Below are 20,493 nucleotides of genomic sequence, written 5' to 3'. Positions count from 1 at the left end.
CTATTTAATATGTAATCACTGCCTGGTCAGCGGTTAGTGCTGAGTGTTTGGTTTTGTTAGGCAATAGCCCTCAGCCACACCCAACCAGGAGGGCTCAGGGCTGGGCTTTCTGTTTGGTTTTTAACCATTGCACAACTGTGTAAAGATCTAAGAACCTGCTAGGATTTTAGTCTTGGGATGTAAGCTTTTGAGGCACCTCTTTGGGGAAAAGAAAGAAGAACAAACAGAACAGCTCCAGTGGAGGTCTGATGATGTCACAACCTCGTGAGGTAAGAAAATGCTTCAGAAAAAATACAAACAAAAAATGCAGTTCCTCCTGCAATTGCCCAGAGAGAGAAAGGAACCCATATTGATTCACCACAGTATTTTTCTAGGCAGGAAATCCACTCCCTATAGTCCAGAACAGGAAGGGCTTGCAATTGAATTGGAAAGACTGATGATACTGTAAGTTTACTCTGCATTCCTTCCAAATTCACATAGAACTGTGTAGCAATGTGTATTCGAATTTGAAAATACTACAGTTTAAGGAACTGTTCTTGTGAACAGTTCTAGCCCTAGTGTACATTATGTAAACTCAACCAGGAGAGAAAAAACTTCTTTGTTCCAGCTTAAGTTTGCAAAAAGGCGTACACACACACACACACACACTTGATTATTACTTTTAAAACATAGTTTATCTGGTTCACTGTTCATGGTTTGAGATTTTCATTATGACAACTAGTCATATTTGCTTTATCGTATTTTGTGTACTTTTTTCAATTTAGGATATTTCCTGCCCAGAAATCTAGCTTGAGTTTTTATGAAACACATGAATTGCAACTAGAACTCAAATATCTCAGACTTGAATGATGCTAAATTTAACAGTGTTACCCAAAGTCCTTTCGTCGGCAGCCGTCCGTCTCGAGAGACGATGGCGTAGCTTCTTGAGAGTCTATCTGCACCGCCGAGAATGGCTGTGCAGTCCGACTCGGGAGTGACAATCCCTGCCGCACTTGGTACAGGTGAAGGCAGATGGCTGTTGTTGCTGCTGCTGACGCTGCTTCCGCCTCGATCTTTTCTGGACCGCCTCCTCGTTGCGCGCAGCCTCCGCGCGTGACGTACCTTGCCTGACCGCGAGCCTCCTGGCTAGGCGGTCGTCTGCTTGAACTTCCCATGTGTTGAGATTGATGGAGCATTGTGTCATGTCCTTTTTGCAGATGTCTTTGAACCGCAACCCAAAGTCCTTTATTGTCATAGTTTCTAGGCTAAATTCTGTGATTTCCCCAGAACTGTATCAAATTATCTTCCATAACATGCTACATAAATGTATTCATGATGACTTATGTACTTTAGATTACAGCCAATAATTCTTTTCTTTTAATATTTCTAGCTTTAAGACTAACACATATTTCTTCCCTTGTATTTTCTCCCTAGCCAAATATGATTGTGTATTAATGATGCTATAAATATCTTATAACGTAAGGCTAGTCTGACTCCTGGTGGCTCTATTATACCTTCTGTTCTAGAACTGCTTAGCATTCCCCAAAATTGCCCATGGCTTAACAATTAATCCTGGTTGGTCCTGAAATCCAGAATAAAGAATAGCATTTACAAATGTATATAAAATAAAAGGACAAGTGAGATTTGAGATTTGATCTGGTTAATAACTACCATGAGCGGGCTGCTGTTCTTTTTATTTTTTGGAAGAAAATACAATCTTTTCCAAGGGGGAAAATGGATCAATTCAGCCTGTTTACCTGACCATTTAGTAGACAGGAGGCATCTGGCATCCGCATGGGGTTCTGTCTGTGCGCCGCTCCCCCAGTTAACCTTGACTTGATTTGAAAGGAGGGGAGAATGCAGTGTGTGCTGCACCCAACAGCTGCCATTAGGTGTGGACCCCGGGGGGTGGGGGCACTGGACACATTCCACGGACTGAATTCTGTAGTTCATTTAATGCTGTTAAGCCTGTGAGATAGGTGTGATCACCCCATTCCACACAGTAAAAAGTAATGTAAGCCTTTTTGTATTTGTGTTGTTTAACATTGTTCATTTTTAAATGTGTGCTTTAAGAAAAACAAAAGGAGATGGCATAGAAAGAATATTAAAGAGGCCTGGAATCCCATAAGTAATGATAACTATTCTAGGGCAACATATTTTTTGAAGTATCAAAAACTCTAAAAGATTTTTGTCTTTCATCCATACATGATGCTCCTGAACAACAGTTGTCTGTGCCACTCTCACAGGTGGCAAAGAAATCTTCCTAAACTTGTAGTGCATGATTCCAACATAAAAATACTGTTAGAAGTTACCTTTTGGGTCAGTGCTGAAATGCTCCAGTTACAAATTTATGTCTCCATTCATTTATTTATTTATTTACTTATTATTCCTTTTTAAACTTAATTTCCTGAGAAGAAATGAAAATCATGATCCTTGGAAACCAGATAACAATCTTCCATATACTCAAGAAATCTCATTATGACCGGACTTGTTCTCAGACCTGCTCTCTAGTCGGGCACATTTGAAAATTGCTTCTCTGTTGGAGAGGAGGCAGCTCACCTGACTGACACCCATATGTATACAAAAAAACAATCTTTTACTGTAATTCTGCCATCATCTTAATGATAAACATTTAGTTATGCCATATCTGTATTTGAGGCATTATTCCAGGAGCTTTGTTGCATTTCCTCTGATCCTTATGACAACCCTAGAAAAAGTATTGTCCCCAGTCTACAGGTGAGGAAACTGAGAATTGCCTCAAAGTCACACAACTAGGTGGACGTCACTTTTTTCTCTCACTAAATGTTACTACTCCACTGGGAACTTGATGCCAGATATCCCACCCCTTGAGACGGATTAACTCATAGCAGGGCAAGTTGGGCTGTAGGGTCACTTAATCAGAGGTTAGTGGTGAGTGACTGAGGGAAAATTGTCTGGGAAATGCATTTTCCCTTCAGGCTCAGAACCCTGAAATCTTGTGCTGGAGCACCCCAGGGTTGGCTAGGGAGTTTTGCAATTTCAGAAATTTTGTGAGGTGATATCAAAAATTAAATTCTATTAAAGTATAAGGGAATAAATTATATTAAAAACAAAGTTAAGAAATACTCAAAAGTCATCATTTCCTAATTTTGTTTTTTATGGATTTTTTTTACATCTATTGTATCTGTATGGTAGAAATAGTAGAAATACTGTGTAATGTAGAAATGCCTTTTTTCAACTTTGTGTCCAGTGACTTGATATTACAAGCTTGAAATCAGCCATGACAGGAACATTTACACAAGTAAATTGGCAAATGCTATAAATCAGGTTCAACTTAATGTTGTGTTGCTTGACTACACTTAAGAATGTGATGAAGAAAATGTTAATGAGAATTAAACATAAAAGTTTGTTGTCTTTAATCATTAAATGAGAATAACACAAAAAAATTCCTGAGGAAATTTTTCTCCCTGTATTCAAAAACTATTATCTGTTTCAGCCAAGAATGTGCTCATGTCATTAACAAGTGAAATTCCAACATTTATGCTCATCTAACTACTTAATGTAAATGAAATATCACCTGACATTCTTGTTAGAATTATACTTGTTTTGTCAGTTGCAACTGTATATTGACTATGGATAGAAGAGTCTGGAAAAACTAAGTTAAAGCGTCCTGTGAAAATAAATTTGTCCAAATGGAATTTATAATAAAAAGAAAGCATTGCTTATTTTTATTTGTAAACTGTGTACTACACATCATTGATTTATAATAATAAACATTTTTGCTCCTGTAGAGCTAGTTGTTAAACATTTGCTAGAACATGGTGGCCTGTGAGGTCTGACTGGCCTGCAAACTTTCCACCTGCCAGAACCGCAGAGCCAAATCCATGCCTTCCCCCAAACATGGGCACCATTTTGGATGTAGTTGAAATAGGAAAATCTAAGAAAAAGAAGATCTAAAAAACATGCCAACCTCTAATGGTGTTGAATTTTCTGCATTAGTCCACCAGCAAGAATGAATACTGTTGCCTTCTGGCCAAGATGGAGGCCTAGGCAGACACACTGCGTCTCCCTCCACAACTAAGAAGAAATACAACTACCTCAAAACTAGAGACAACCAGAAGTTCTAGAAAATCAAACTGCATGGAAGTCCAACAAACAAAGATATAAAGAAGAAATACTCATCCAGACAGACCGCTTCCCCACAAACAGCATCACAATGTGGTGAAATGGGTCGCCCTGTACTGACGAATACCTAAGGCTTTGCCCCTTACAACATAACAGGAGCAACAGCTCTACCTAAGACACAGAGGCAAACAAACACACAGGAGCCTATCAAGATGAGGAGACAGAGAAGAGTGGCCCAAAAGAGGGAACAGATCAAGGTTCCAGTGGGAGAACTAAGCGACGAGGAGATAGCCAACCTCACAGACGCAGAATTCAAAACACTAATGATAAAGATGCTCACAGGCTTGACATATATGCTTGAGTATGGTAAATGCATAAGGGAAGAAGTGAAGGCTATGCTAAGTGAAACGAAGGAAAATCCACACAAAACCAATGGTGAAGGGAAGGAAACCAGGGTTCAAATCAATGATTTAGAACATAAGGAAGAAAAAAACAGTCAACCAGTGCAAAATTAGGAAACAAGAATTGAAAAAAATGAGGAGAGACTTAAGAACCGCTGGGACAAGTTTAAACATGCCAACATCCAAATCATAGGGATGCCAGAAGGAGAAGGAGAAGAGCAAGAAATTGAAAGCTCGTGTGAAAAAACAATAAAGGAAAACTTCCCAAATTTGACAGAGGAAATAAACATACAAGTCTAGGAAGCACAAAGAGTCCCAAACAAGCTAGACCCAAAAGGACCACACCAAGACACATCATAATTAAAATGCCAAAGGTTCAAGATAAAGAGAGAATCTTAAAAGCAGCAAGAGAAAAGCAGAGAGTTATCTACAAAAGGGTGCCTATAAGATTATCAGCTGATTTCTCAAAAGAAACTTTGCGGGCAAGAAGGGACTGGCAAGAAGTATTCAATGTGATGAAAAGCAAGGACCTGAAACCAAGATTACTCTATCCAGCAAAGCTATCATTTAAAATATAAGGGCAGATGAAGTGCTTCCCAGACAAGGTAAAGCTAAAGGAGTTCACCATCACCAAGCCATTATTGTATGAAATGTAAAAGGGACTTATTTAAGAAAAAGATCAAAACTATGAACACTAAAATGACCACAAACTCACAACTATCAACAACTGAATCTAAAGAATAAAAACAAAATCCAACTAAGCAAACCAGAATAGGAACAGGATCATAGGTATGGGGATCATTTGGAGGGTTATCAGCTGGGGTGATGGGAATGGGGAAATGGTGCAGGGATTAAGAAGCATAATCAGTTGGTACAAAATAGACAGGGTGAAGTTAAGAATAATATCGGAAAGGGTGAAACCAAAGAACTTAAATGCATGACCCATGGACGTGAACTAAGGGGGGTGGGATTGTTGGGAGAAGGGGGATACTGGGCAGAGGGGAACAAAGGGGACTAAAGTTGGGACTACTGTAACAACATAATCAATAAAATATACTTAAAAAATATATATATACATATATATATATTTTTTTAAAGAATGAATACTGTCAAGAAGTCTTTAAACTGCCCAGAAGCAGGTTACAGATACATTTCTCCTGAAATGTCATGCATTTTGTTGCCATATGTGCATGTACCCTTTTGTTGCTAATGAAGATTATAGGCTCCATTTCCAGCTATCTCTGGCTTAAGCAGTAGGATTTTTTTTCCTCCCAAGGACAGTAAGTTAATATACTTTTATGTGTTAGTATATCAAGCTAAGAAGACATTAAGGATTGAAAATTTGGTCATTTAAACCAGTCTCGTATTTACTTAATTGAGTGAATTAAAAATAGCTTAAGAGGTTATCAATTTCTGGTTTTGTTTTACTTCTACCTTGTACCACTCTAGAAATACTCTGTGATCAGTGGATTGTCACAGACACTATAATATGCTTAGTTACTCAACTTCCACTTGAATTGGTTTTGGACTGTTTCTATTGTACAGTATTATTTCCGCATTACATTCCACGCTGCAGAAGGTGGGGCTCTTCTGTTGATATTAGCTTATAAATTAGCAAACTTTCTATAACCAAATTTTTTACTTTCTCTGAGAAAACTTTAATACACAAAATTTTGAGAATTGCCGTCCTTTCCATCTTACACTGATGGATAGCTAATATTTTTTAATGGAAAAAAATAATAAGTGAATGAATGGAAGGGAAGGGAAGGAAAGGAAAGGCAAAGCAACTAGGCATCATTTCCATGTTTTCTGGAAAAGTGCTTATGTAGGATTAGGGGTGCTTGAGTGGAAGAGATAAAAATAATAACTAGGCAAGTTATTTTAGACTCAGGTTTGAACCTAATGGAAACAAATCATATCTGCCGAGTTCCTGGTTCCCTGAGAAAAGTGGACAGATTGCCAAGTAATGGTGGGAATCACTTACAAGGCACATTTTCCTGGTGATGATTAGGCAGAATTTTATTCCAGTTTTGACATTAAGTATATGTCAGGTTCTCTGTTTTCTTGCGATGTCTATTTTATCTCATTTATCAGAAATGATGCTGAAAGGAAACCCTGATGAAGTTTTTGCTCTCTTGGGATTTTTTTTTTTTTTTTTTTTTTGTGTGTGTGTGTGTGTGTGTGTGTGTGTGCTTGGAGGAGAGCAATTGTGGTTTTTTTCCTTTGGGTTATTTTTTGTTTTTTCAGTGACATTTAAAGAGGCAAGATGAGACAGGTAGTTCGTATAGAAGTAGCAACCTTTTTTTTTAACTTTTGAAAATCACTGCTCCGGGAAACATACAGTTTAAATCCAGGCTGCAGTCTGATCAGAGTAAATAGATAATAATTTTCCTAGAGGATGGATACACAACATTGAATTGTACCAAAGTCGTGTCTGAGAAGGTCCCAGTTCATTCTGGCTTGGACACAGCTGGGGCCATGGCTAGAGTCAGGTGTCCTCTGAACCTTGAAGCCATTCTTTGAACTCTACTTTCTTTTTTCTTTCTTTTTTTTTTTCAATTACAGTTTACATTCAATATTATTTTGTAGTGGTTTCTGGTATACAGCGTAGTGCTTAGACAATCAGATACTTTACAAAGTGTTCCCCCAATATTTTCAGTACCTACTTGGCCATAATTATGACAGTATTATTGACTATATTCTGTATACTGCATTTTACATCCCCATGACTATTTTGTAACTTCTGATTTGTACTTCTCAATCCCATCACATTTTCAGCCAGTCCCGCAGCCTCCCTCCCCTCTGGCAAGCATCAGTCAGTTCTTTAATCAAACTCTACTGTCTTAAATCTAATAGTATGAAGTCAGATTTTTAAGCTGTCAGTTAACAAATATTTGATGAGCACCTACTAAGTGCTCAGCACTGGTTGGACACTAAGTAACTTCCTTATGGAATTTATTATGTTTCAGCATTGAACAGCCAGAAATGGGTGAAAGTTCTTTTCTTTCTTCAGCTAAAATCGATGGAATAAGCGATAGGAAAGTGGCATCATTGCCACCACTTGATGGTGAGGAAATTAGTTCTCTTTGTGTGACTTTGCCAAGTCCACAGTGAAAGGTGGCAGTGCCAAAACAGAAGCCACATATATCCTGGGACTTTGGGTCCCAGGCAGTCGGGTGTGGCAGTCTCAGGGTCAGTTGGAGCTCAGACTGACTTGGCCCCACTGCTTGTTGGCTTCAGGATATAAGGCAGGTTCCCAAACTTTTGTTTCCTCCCCTTTTAAGTGGACTTAAAAGTACTACCCACCTGGCTTGTCTGGAGCAGCAACCACGGTATCAGATAAAGCTCTCTCAGAGGTTGAAAGAGGCTTGGATTACCTTTGTGTTGTTGTTTTTTAGGCTCTCAGTATTTTAGAGTACTAAAACAATGACAAAACAGGAGTATAAAAACTGAAGAATATTTTAAACGCTTCCATATGCAAATTGCAGTATTTTACCCATGCATAAAGGTGGAAGAATGTTCCTATTTTCAAGATAAAATGTTAGTTCATGGAAAACTGCAAGTGACTTATTATGGAAAAATGGGGCTTAAGTTCAAAGCTGTGTGATGACCACTGTCTTCTTTCAGTCCTGTCAAGATTCTATATTTGAGATCCTTTGTGAACGGGAAGCCCTGGTTAATTGACTCCTATATCCTGCATTCCCTGCCTACCCCAACAAAGAGTTGCATAAATCTTGTCATTTTGAAGACTCCATGGTGTAAATAAAAAAGCTCGAACTCAGAATTGTTGTTCCACCCTTTACTCGTTGTGTAACCTTGTATGAATTAGTTAAGTTTGCTATTCATAAAATGGAGCCAGTAATTAATGCTTAGTCCACAGACGTTCTGGGAAGTAAACAAAATAGTGAGTGTAAAGAATCAGTCACAAACTTCCAGCTAAGATGGAGACTTAGACTGACATGTTCTGTCTCCCTCCACAACTAAGAAGGAATAAAACTAACGCAAAACCAGAAATAACCAGAAGTTTCAGAAAATAAAGCTACATGGAAGTCCAACATAAGAAGTTATAAAGAAATGGTGCTCATATGGATGGGCAGGAGGGGCAAAGCCGGGGTGGAGAGGTCAAGCTGTGCTGGCAGCGGCAGCTGCGGCGAAGGCGGCGGGACTGCGGTAAGCACAGACACCCATATTTAAGGGGAAGCAAGAAGCACCTGGGGAGCAGCTCCAGCAGCAGACCAAACCCATCAGCTCGAGATTCCAACGCCACGGAAGGCACACCCCCATTGCCTGGGGCTGTGAGGGCCGGGCCGGAGGGTGTGGGAACACAGGAGGAGGCTCCTGGTCTCTGAGCAGAGAGTGAACGGCAGGAATCCATCTTGGACCCCCACCCCGACACAAAGTGCCACAGTGTGGTGAGAAGGGTTGCCCGGTTGTGACAAGTGGACGGAGCTCCGCCCCCTATAGCATAGGAGGTATGACAGCCCCGTCCAGGAAACAAAGGTAAATACAAAACTGTCAGGATGGCACAGATCATGATAGAGATCCCAGTGATGCAGCTGACCAGCCAGCAAATATCTAATCTAATGAAACTGCAGATAGGAAATCTTTCTGAGGCACAGTTCAGAGCTTTGGTTATGTGAACGCTTACAGACCTAACAGCAGATCTTAAACAAGATGGGGAAGGAATGAGGCTAGTCCTGCTGAAATGAATGGAAAACACATACGAAACTAGTGGTGAGGGAAAGAAAACCAGGGATCAAATCAACAAATCGGAACATAGGGAAGGAACAAATAGTCAACCAGTGCAGAAAGAGGAAACAAAAAGTGAGGAAAATGAGGAGAGGCTCAGAAACCTATGGGACAGCCATAAGCAGGCCAACATCCGAATCATAGGGTTGCCAGAAGGTGAAGAAAAAGAACTAGAAAATGAAAAATTATGTGAAAAAATAATGAAGCAGAACTTCCCTAACTTGGGGAGGGAAATAGACTTACAGGTCCAGGAAGCACAGAGAATTCCAAAAAAAACCGGACCCAGGAAGAACCACACCAAGGCACATTATTATCAAAATGTCAAAAATTAAGGATAAAGAGAGAATCTTAAAAGCAAGAGAGAAGAAGAGAATTATGTACAAAGGGGTCCCAATAAGACTATAGGCTGATTTCTCAAAGGAGACTCTGCAGGCTAGAAGGGATTGGCAAGAAATATTCAAAGTAATGAAAAGCAAAAACCTACAACCATGATTACTCTTTCCAGTGCAGCTGTCATTCAGAATAGAAGGGCAGAGAAAGTGCTTCCAGGACAAAGTAAAACTGAAGGAATTCATCAGATCCAAACCACTGTTATATGAAATATTAAATGGACTTGTTTAGGAGAAGGAGGATCAAAACTGTGAATATTAAAATGAAAACTGTATCACAACAACCAACAACAGAAGCTAGGGAATCGAAACAAAGGCAAACTAAGTAGGCAACGAGAGTGGGAAAAGAATTATAGATATGGAGAGCATATTGGGGGAAGTCAGCAGGGAGGGGGATGGGGGTAAAGGGAGGGAGATGGTACAGGAATTAAGAAGCATAGTAGGAGGGAGTAGAGTAGAAAGGAAGAGGTTGAGAAGAACTATATGCACAACCAGTGGGCATGGATTAAGGGCGGGAACAACTGGAGAGAGGGGGGTCACTAGGTGTAGGGGAACAATGGGAAAAGAAATTGGGACAACTGTAACAGCATAATCAATAAAGTATATTTAAAAAAAAAAAAAGAATTAGTCACATAATGGACGTTCAAGTGTTAATACCATCACTACCAGCACACACACGCACTCTCTCACTCACGCTCATGCATCAGATCTAGAGCCCTAGGTTTTGGTTTTGCAAATCTGTTGCATGTAGCACAGGTTGGTGTGGACCAGTGGATTGAGTGCCGGCCTGCGAACCAAAGTGTCTCCGGTTCAACTCCCAGTCAGGGCACATGCCTGGGTTGCTGGCCAAGTCCCCAGTTAGGGGTGCAGGAAAGGCAACCACACGTTGATGTTTCTCTCCCTCTCTTTATCCCTCCCTTCCCCTCTCTCTGAAAATAAATAAATAAAATCTTTTTTTAAAAAATCTGTTGCATGTAACCAGCTACATTGCCTTCCTGGGCCCAGTGAGAGGTCAGTCTGTGGCGGTCACCTCCCTGGGCTCCCGTGCATAAGTGAGCTGAGAGCCCTGCAGCAGCTATGACCTGACCTGCGTGCAGCCCCTCTAGGTCCTCTCCAGTCCCCTCAGCTGCCCTTGGTATATAAAGATACTTTGCACATCTGAGATGAATCCCTTACGCTGCATATGTGAGAAAATTGTGACAGGATAAGTACCTTATAAATAGTAAAGGTGACATCCAAAGGGCGTTGGTGCACCTACAGATTTACAGGAAGGTTGTCAGTCGTTGTTCCTGGGCCCCTGCTGCCTCCGCCTGGGAAGAGCTTGAGCTGCAGTGAGAGACAGGCTAACTCACCAGGAGTTAAGACTTCAAGTGTGATTCCCTGTGGTCCCTCGTGTAGGGGGGTTCTTGAACTGTTCAGGAAAGAAGGACTTCTGCCCGGGACAGGTTTTCCTTGCTTTTACCTGGAGTCCTGCATTTGAAAAGCAGGGATGCTTCCTGGACCCAGCATTCCCTGGTTTGTGATGAAGGAACAGCCTCCTGGCTGGTCTCTAACTGCTGAGTCCTTCGGGTCATCTGTACTTCACCTCAGAAGACAGTGAAAAAATGGAAAGGCAAGGAAAACCAAAATCGTCACACACCTTACAATTATGTAATGTTTATAGTCAGCAACATAGACTTTGAACTTGGAAGGCGCAAGGAACTTCACCAAAAATGGAAAGTTCCAAACAAGTTAAGCTGTAGAGAGGAGTAGTCAGTCTGCTGGCAGAGGGTCTACCCTTGGAAGAATTTGCAGTCATTTAAATCAGTCATTATGGACACTTTGTATTGTCATGGAAAAGGCTAGAGACATAATATTTGGTGGAAAACAGGATATGAAGTTGTTTACATATTGTGTGAAATTGGTAAGTAGATGGACACAAACTAAAACAAATCCTGGGAAAAAATTTAATACCCAATACAAGGTTAGGTTGCTATGGCTATGGCTGACCTTTCTCCCTCTTTATCCCAAACTTTGTGCGCTTATATGTTTATGTGCATGTGTGTGTGTGATTATATGTGTTTTTATATACAGATATTATATATAAATATGTGTACATACAAATAAACATAATATATTGCCTTTAATGAAAGCATGTTTCCTTTAAGCATTTGGGAAAGATTGGAGGTGTTTGTGAGCAGGGCACATACCAAAGAGAAAGGAGTTTTATACTTTAAAAGAAAAGACTCAGAATTTGGCATATACTAAGGACTAAACTTTAAAATCCATCAATAGTGAGTGAATTTTACACTCTATACTGCAGATATCTGTACTTTACTGAAGTAACTAGGATCTTTTTTTCTCCTTTGAGATTCTAGATATAAATCACAGTTTTGTTTTCCTTGGTTTAAATGACATCCCTCTTTGATCATTTCTTCACACGAGGAAAAGATATTTCCTTGTGCGAAGTAGTGGTTAACTTCTCATAACCTCGGCAACAAAGGGGCCCTGTGTGCGAGGCAGGAATTCCTCCTGGAATACGGGGAAGGCCCCCAGCTGAACCGTCTCCAAGGAAGATGTTGCGGGGCTTGCAAAGCTTGTTCGGAGAAAGGAGCCCAGCTGGAGAGCTTTTCTTTCTATTCAGAGATTGGCTCTGCCTGTGGTGGGGGTGGGGGAACCCATAAAAGAAAACCCCGAAAACAAGCCTGAATGCATTTACAAATTACAAGGGAAAGTTAATTCTTGCAAGCAGTGTTGGTGCCAACTCAGGCTTATCATATTTAGAACTTAACTCCACTTGGAAAGAAACTTTGTTTTTCTTCTCATGGAGGTGACAGAAGGGAACAGAGATGGGCTGTCCACAGTATCCACTGTATAGTAAAAAACTCTTGAGTATAAACCTGTCTGAGGATAAGTCATGGGTGGGGTTAAATTCCCGTTGGCGTCTACTCTTTGCCCACCGGTGAGTCTGACATATTGCCACCTGTTACTATGAACTAGGAATCTCACAGAGTCAGGCCCTTGGCTTGGCATTCACGGCCCCTTCCCACCTAACCCAGCCCATCCCTGTGGGTTTATATATCCCACCCTGCTTTCTTTTTACCACACACAAACCTTCCCCTCCAGCCACCTTCCTCACATCCTTCAACTCTCCTTAGACATTGGAAAGATTTCTAGAACAGCATCCAGTACCTGCTAGTGGGTCTAACATGTCCTAGTCCCTGTGATACATGCCAGTGCCCTTCCCCCTTCTTTTCTTTTCCTTCTTTGAACTGAAACGCCCCTTCCTGTGATAGGTCCTTAAGTTGCTGGTCACTGATAGCTCCTTAAGAAAACAGAGACGTGATGAGAAGTGAGAGGTTAGGTGAGCCAACTCTCACGATTGGTGGGGGGGGGGGGGGGGGGGCTTCACCAGGCATATCTTGAACATTGGAGATTAAGAACAATGAGAAGAATGGCAGTTGCCATTTGGTGCTTCTACCACCTGTATATCCTGATTCATGCATTATCTACACACTTCACATCTGAAAAGACAAAGGCCCAGAGAGGTTGAGAGGTTGGCTCAAGGCCTCACAGCCAATAAAGAGTGGAGCTACCACCTGGCTGCTGTGGCTCAGTGGACTGAGTGTCGGCCTGCGAACCAAGTGTCGCTGGTTCGATTCCCAGTCAGGGCACATGACTAGGTTGCACGTCAGGTCCCCAATTGGGGGCGCGAGTGAGAGGCAACCGCACATTGATGTTTCTCTCTCTCTCTTTCTCCTTTCCTCTCTCTCTAAAAACAAATAAAATAAAATAAAATAAAGTAACCTTGTTAAAAAAAAAAAAAAAAAGAGTGGAGCTACCATTCAAGCTCAGGCATTTCTGAGTTCTCCAAGACTCTCCCCTCTTTCCACTGTGCAAACCTGCGTTCCCAAAGACTCGCGGACTTCCGGTCACCCGCAGCATGTGCCCCAACATCTGTGGGTGGCCAAGCAGTATCAGGAGAGGTAAGAAATCCCCTTTCTAGCTCCATGGGTGGCTCCACTTGAAAACCAAATTTCTAGCAGAGTAAAAATTTCATTCCTTGTACAGATAACTTAGCTGGTTAAATATCAAGCTCTGTAAGGCTCTATTTACTAATAGACCTAAGGAATGTGATGCCCTCAGGACTTTAATGTACTTGAATATGCTATAAAAAAAATCATTTAAAAACCTCACTGGGGGACTGGGTGAAAAAGGTGAAGGAATTAAGAAGTACAGATTAGCAGTTACAAAACAGTTACGGAGCTGTGAAGTACAGCTTAGGGAACACAGTCAACGATATTGTAGTAACTGTGCACAGTGCCAGGTGGGTACTGGACATATTGGAGGGATCACTTTGTGAACTATATGACTGCTGTACACCCAGAACGAATACAAAATAACACTGAATGTAAACTGTAAATGAAAAATGAAATTTCAAAAAGTTTTTTAAAACGAATCTCTAGACCAGCACCATCAGAGAGAACTTCTGCCATCAGGAAAAGGCATTAGGTCTACACCGTCTAATACAGTAGCCACCAGCCACGTGGGTGGCCTTGCAGCATTGGAAATGGAGCTGGCTGGAGTAACAAAGGAACTGAACTTTTAATGTATTTAATTTTAAGTAATTTAAATGTAAATAGCCACAATGTGGCTAGCCAGCCAGTAGTTCACATATGGGACTGCGCAGCTCTAGAGGATTCTGAAAGATTGCTGGTACCCACATTTTCCTAATACTTTGCCTATGAACTCAATTATATCACTGGGCCATAGCTATTTGTTTATATTTTGCCTGCCTCGCTCAGTGGTAAACTTTATACATCTTACTCATCCTGCCATGATCATTTATGAGCATGTGGCCCGGTCCACAGTACCAGAAGGGGAGTAATTAATGTAGGTTAAATAAATGGATGTGAGCCGATGTTTTCAAAAGCATTATTGTTTTGGCTTCCTATCTTCGAGTTTACCTTTTCTCAGGACTTTGCTGTTATGACTAGATTGATTCCCAAATCTTCAGGTACCACTCAGGCTGATCACGTGCAAGCACATTTTTCTTTCCTCAAAGGAAATCACTTCGTAGCTGATTGTTTGGGTTATTTGCCTCTAAATATCACTTCTCTAAATAAATGCTTCATTATTGTTTCTTGACTTTTTCAGTGTTAGACATCATCGTCTTCTACAGACGCTGATTCGGCCTCTATCCCCTGCACCACCACACATAAGGAATGTTCCTCTCCCAACTGAACACCCCAGCTGCAGTTTTAGTTAAATGAATGCCTGTACCTATTATAACCATGTAAATGCTATTCACAGGTAAGACAGGCAGAGGATTATGTTTCTTTTCTTGCAAAGCTTTTTCCCTAATGGTAACAAATGGCCCTTTTTTCCATTTTTTCAGTGTTCTGCATACTTACCACTGATTCAACCCCAACTTCTTTCCTTATTGTATAAATCTTTCTCTTTAGGAAATTTCAGATATTCTACCAATTTCATCTTTTAAAAGAAAACTGCCCAGAGCCTTCTTACCTTCTCCGATCTGAACAAGGTGCCCTTTTCTGGTGGTGCACTCTGAGATCTCTGGTCGCCACCACCCTGGGGGACACTTTGGTCTCTCTCTTGTGTTTAATGCTCAGTGTCCTTTATCCCTTCCCTTCCCCTCCTGGTCTCCTACCTCATTTGGTCATTATATCTTCCAGGAGCTTCCTTCCCAGGAGTGGAAGTTATATGGATGGTGAATGTTTTATGTTTTATATCTGAAAATGTCTTTAGCCTACTCTCTCACTTAATTGGTAGTTTGGCCAGGTTTAGATTGATTTATGTGGGGTGTGTGTGTGTGTGTGTGTGTGTGTGTGTGTTGTGTATAAGAAGTTCAAAACTATTCTGATCCCCAGCTCTTTGTTTGTATATGATCTGATGTTTTGTTTTTGTATTTGTGTTCTTCTGGTAGTCTACAGGATCTTCGTTTTTCTCTGGAGGTAACAAATGGACCTTATTTTTTTTTTTTTAATTCAGTATTCTGTATACTTACAACTGAAATATCACAATGATGTATCTTGACATTGAGTCTATTTTTACCCCTTGTGTTGGTTACTTGGTGTCCTTCAGTTATGTAGAGTTTTCTCAAATTATTTTGTTAACAAAGTTCTCCCCACCTTTTGTTCTCTCTTTATTGAACCCCTATAATATGGATATTGGAACTCTTGTGTGGTCCTGTTTTTTATCTTTTCTAGTTGATCCTCTGTGTCTTTAACTCTCTTGTTATTTATTTCCTTGCCTTTTTCCAGATTCTCTATTTAAATATTTATTTTTGTTGCCTTGTTTTAATTCCCAAAACGTTTTTGTTGCTGTTCTCTAATTTTTTCTAATAGCCTTTGGTTATTTTGGGGAACAGATCTCAGCATTTCATATTCACACATGCACTTAATCACCTGGATTGGGGTTCAGACCCCTTGCCTTTGCTGTGTGTTTCATACTGTGTTCCTTGTCCAAAAACCCTTTCCAGACACTGTGCTTACATTCTTTGGCTGCGATGGACAGTGGAAACCACCCTGAAGCCTGGCATGCTGAAAGGGATTGAGGAACTAACTGCTTCTTAAACACCTTCCAAATTCTCCTGATATTAGCCCTCCCTTCTTCATTGCTACCTTCATAATGCCTTAAGGATTCTATAAATCTGTATTGAGCTAGTTCTTGGTTAACAACATTGATGACTTACTAGATCAGTTACTTCACACTCATGGACTTCCTGTTTTACAATATCTCCTCTTTTGCTCTCTCTATAAGTGTGTGCCCATTTATTCTTTTAATGGGAGGTGGCTGGTTACATTTGTCCTGTCTGCCACCTTTCTCTTATCATTTCACCATCCATCACGTCCGTGCAGTAGGCTAAATGCTGAGTTCAGGATCTCTCAAATACTACACATGGCTCTCCCTCCAACTTCCCTGATTAGGAAACTACATTCTTCCTTTGAGTCAGCCTCCAAAATATGAATAATTTTAATAGTACTTTCTTTTGTCACATAGATTTCAGCTTTCTTGGATTTCTGGCATTTTCCCCTTTAAAATTCAGTACATATGAGCAAAATTCTACTTTGTATTCATTTTTGGAGAAACAAAGATAGTAATACATGATCATTGGCATCAAGGAACTTCCAGTGTAGTGGCAGGGAAAAAAGGATAGAAAACTGACTAAGAAATGATGACGATCATCATCAACATCATCGTGATCTGACTAAGGGGCAGTGATGACAATGATAATGAATGAAAAAAGTCACAGCTAACCCTGTTGAGATTATAGTTTGTACCAACCACTGTGCTCAATATTCTACTGTGTTCTTTCACTTAATCCTAATGACTCTCTGAGAAAGGTACTATAATTGTCATTCTACACATAAGGAAACAGGTCATGAGGCAACAAAATTTTTCCAGGACACTTTATATAATAAATATATAAACCAATGTGCTAAGAGAAACCAGGGAGAGTAGAAAGTAATGCTTAACTTGAAAATCAATGAAAGCTTGAAAAACTAGATTTCCAAATTTGCTTTTCCCTCTGGATTCCCTTTGATACCACCCCATACCTGGCTCTTTTCATCTTGTCACTTAATTCAAAGTATTGACCTTAGCAAGCCTCTCTGTACCTGACCCTTTTAATGTTCCCTGCTTACTAATAGCAGATGAGGCTTTCAGATATATTGCCACCAAACTGTCATTCAATGCTCAAGAACCTACTCTCTTTGACAGTCACATCATGTTTGCTTTCCTGGACCTATTTTCAAGAGCCTCAGTAACCTGGTCACATATGCCATATCCATTCCCAAAATCTAAAACATGGGTCCCTCCATTGTCTTTTTATACATGCCATGTTCTTTTTTTTTTTAAGAGTTTATTTATTTATTTTTAGAAAGAGGGGAAAGGAGGGAGAAAGGGAGAGAAACTTCAATGTGTGTGCCCCTAACTGGGGACATGGCCCACAACCCAGGCATGTGCCCTGACTGGGAATCCAACCAGAGACCCTTTAGTTTATAGGCCAGCATTCAATCCACTGAGCCACACCACCAGGGCTACAAGTCATATTCTTTACTACCCTTTTGCTTTTACTGAAACTGTCCTCTTTGCCTAACTAATGTCTACCCATCTCTCATGGCCCTTTTTTTCCATAAATTCTTCCCTGGCAGTTCGACCCCACTGGAATTGCTTTGTCTCCCAAATTCCCATAATGCTCAGCACTGATTAGCTGTACCAGTCATTGGGTCCTCCATATGTACATTCCAAATTAATGTTACTGCTAGCTCACCCAACAAATCAGTCATGTACCTAAGGCACCACCAGTATGCCAAAAATATTTTCTTTTGAAAAAATTTATGATCTCAAAATGTCACCCTAGGAAAAAAATAGAATTTCTTCGAAGTGTCTTTTTTTATGGTATTGCCTTTATTTTGATAAATGATTTTTATGGGGCTTAGGGCTTCTAAAATTCTTATTCTATCTCTGGGTATTGTTAGTTTTCATCTTAGGTTCTTGAGTAAACAGATCATGACTTACACTTCTTTTGTATAATTGTACCAAGGTAGACACTCATTTAACATAGGATATTTTAATAAAAAATTATGCATGATGTATTACTGAGATAAAACTATAATATAGACTTAAAACACCATATTTCATTGAATATTAGATGTCATCAATTATAAAATGTACCATTTCTCTTATGTACCAAAAAAAAATAGAAAACAGTGCTACCAATTTAACCATGATGTGCTGCTAATGCCTGTAAGATACATTCCCATTTTAGAGATACAAATAGGTAAATAAATACATGTGAATTTGATAAAACATGTACATTGTTGTTTTATATTATTCATTGGCATTAGGCATCTTAAAATTGTCAATGATATTCTTAAGTCAAAATTTTAAAAGACATGCAATGTAGCACCTAAATGCAAGAACTACCACAAGTAGATAAACAATGATGAAGCCATGACCCTTTCCTTCTAAGAGATTGCAGTCTGATGAAGAAAATATTATATAAATGAATTACCATCATCCAAGACATAAAGTGAGCAGAGACATCCAAGAGGTTGAAGATCCTATAGAAAGTAAAATAATGGAGTAATTATCTTTAATTGGGATTATTTTAAAATCTTCATGGAGGAAGTGGTGTGTGAAATAAGTTTTGAAGAATCAATAGAATTTTGCAAAATATCACTGGGTATGGAGGCAAGCCTAGTGGGGGAAATAATATGTGCAAAGGCATAGAAACAGAAAAATATAGACATGTTTAGAAAATAGTGAAAAATCCAGATTGGCTAGAAGTAGGAGTGACTCAAGGAGTTTCAGAGATAATCTTGGAGGGTCATTGGTGCCACATTGTCAAAGACCTTAAATGCTTAGCTGAGTTCACAAAAGCTTGGTAGGCAATGAAGAACCACTTAAGGCTTCTTAATAGGGGAGTGGCTTATAAGATAAGAGCATTGTTCAAAAAATTTGTGTTTATAGATAGTGATTTTTTTTTTTAAATTTTGAGAGAGAGAAAGAAACATTGATGTGGAAAAGAAACATTGGTCAGTTGCTTCCTCAATGCACCCCCATACAGGGATCAAACCCACAACCTAGGTATGTGCCCTGACCAGGAATTGAACCTGCAACCTTTTGGTGTATGGGACAGTGCTCCAACCAACTGAGCCACCTGACCAGGGTATTATTCTAATACTTTCAGAGAAGTTGGTAAAAATATAAACATTTGCTTTACTTTCAAATTCTATATATCATTTTCATTATAATGCAAAGCTATTTTCTAAATCATGTATTTTGTTGAAATATTATACATGTGTTCATTGAAAGTTTGTGTGATATGTCTCCAAGCAGCAAATAAATGCCTTGAATTTCTTTCTGCTTAATTGAAACATTACCCATCAGAGAAGAGACATATTGTCAAGTAATGTTTGTCAACAGTAATAAAGAGCAATAGCTTTTGGTTATTGAACAATTCCAACATGCCCAGCATGTGATAAACAGCTCACATGTTGTGCCATTTAAGTCTCACTTCAATCTTATTTTATAGGAGAAGCACTGAAATTTGGGTAAATTGTTAATGTGAGTGTCAGGGGCTGGGCTGCAAACCAAGGCCTGGCGAATTTCAAAGAGCTTGTGTGCCTGAGCTCCCTGCTCCAGGCCGGGAACCCCACTGCCCCATGCTGCCTAGTGCCTCCATGGAAATGCTCTCCACTGTCACTTCGTTGATGCAACTTGGCTGTGACATGGAGGCAACTTGCAGACCTCAATTTTCCACTTTTTTGTCGTTACAGGAAGAGAAGATAAACTTATTGAGAAACCTCATGGACAATCTCCACAACAGGTAAGCTGTTTTCTTTTCTTTTTTTAATGCAGTGGGAAAAAGTCTATTCTTGCTACTTTCTATTAAATTTTCTGTTATTCAGTCTTTTGCTATAATTTTTATTGCCTAGAACATTAAAGCCAGTAGACAGAGTAACCCCCCCAAAGTCTATTTCTTTCTGATGTATTCAGGTCCTGAATAGAACTCTATTTCCTTTTTACCTTTGCCATTTGGGGATGTAATTCTCAAACACATGAGATGCAGCATGGCCCAACTAAATCTTCACACTGAAAGGTTTTCAGTTCATCTCTCTCCCCGGGCAGTTTGGGGTTTCTTCAATAAAGACCATGTCTCCCAAACTGTGATTCCTGAGGTACGGTCCTAGGACCAACAGCATCACCCTCACTGGGAACTTGCTAGAAATGCAGATTTTTGGGCCCCGCCCTAGACCTGCTTGGTCAGAAATCTGGGGGCGGTACCCCGCTCTCCAGGATATTCTGATACACTCTCAAGTTCAGGAACCAGGCCCTAGAATGACAGACCTTCCATGCATTTA

At 40.0% G+C, this 20,493-nt stretch overlaps 1 protein-coding gene across 1 annotated transcript in view; it reads left to right on the top strand.

Annotated features, from left to right (window-relative positions):
* The window catches only part of PGCKA1 (PDCD10 and GCKIII kinases associated 1), an 81,593-nt gene that overhangs the window by 42,798 nt on the left and 18,302 nt on the right, over window positions 1-20,493 (top strand). Inside the window, exon 2 of the mRNA XM_090266992.1 lies at window positions 19,909-19,958. The gene's annotated coding sequence lies outside the window, so the exon portion shown is untranslated. The remainder of the gene's footprint in view (window positions 1-19,908; window positions 19,959-20,493) is intronic.

This window comes from Furipterus horrens, unplaced genomic scaffold, assembly GCF_987537825.1.
Source record: "Furipterus horrens unplaced genomic scaffold, mFurHor1.1.pri manual_scaffold_2, whole genome shotgun sequence".
NCBI lineage: Eukaryota > Metazoa > Chordata > Mammalia > Chiroptera > Furipteridae > Furipterus > Furipterus horrens.
Note: the sequence above shows the minus strand (reverse complement) of the source record. Positions and strands in the feature narration are given on the sequence as shown.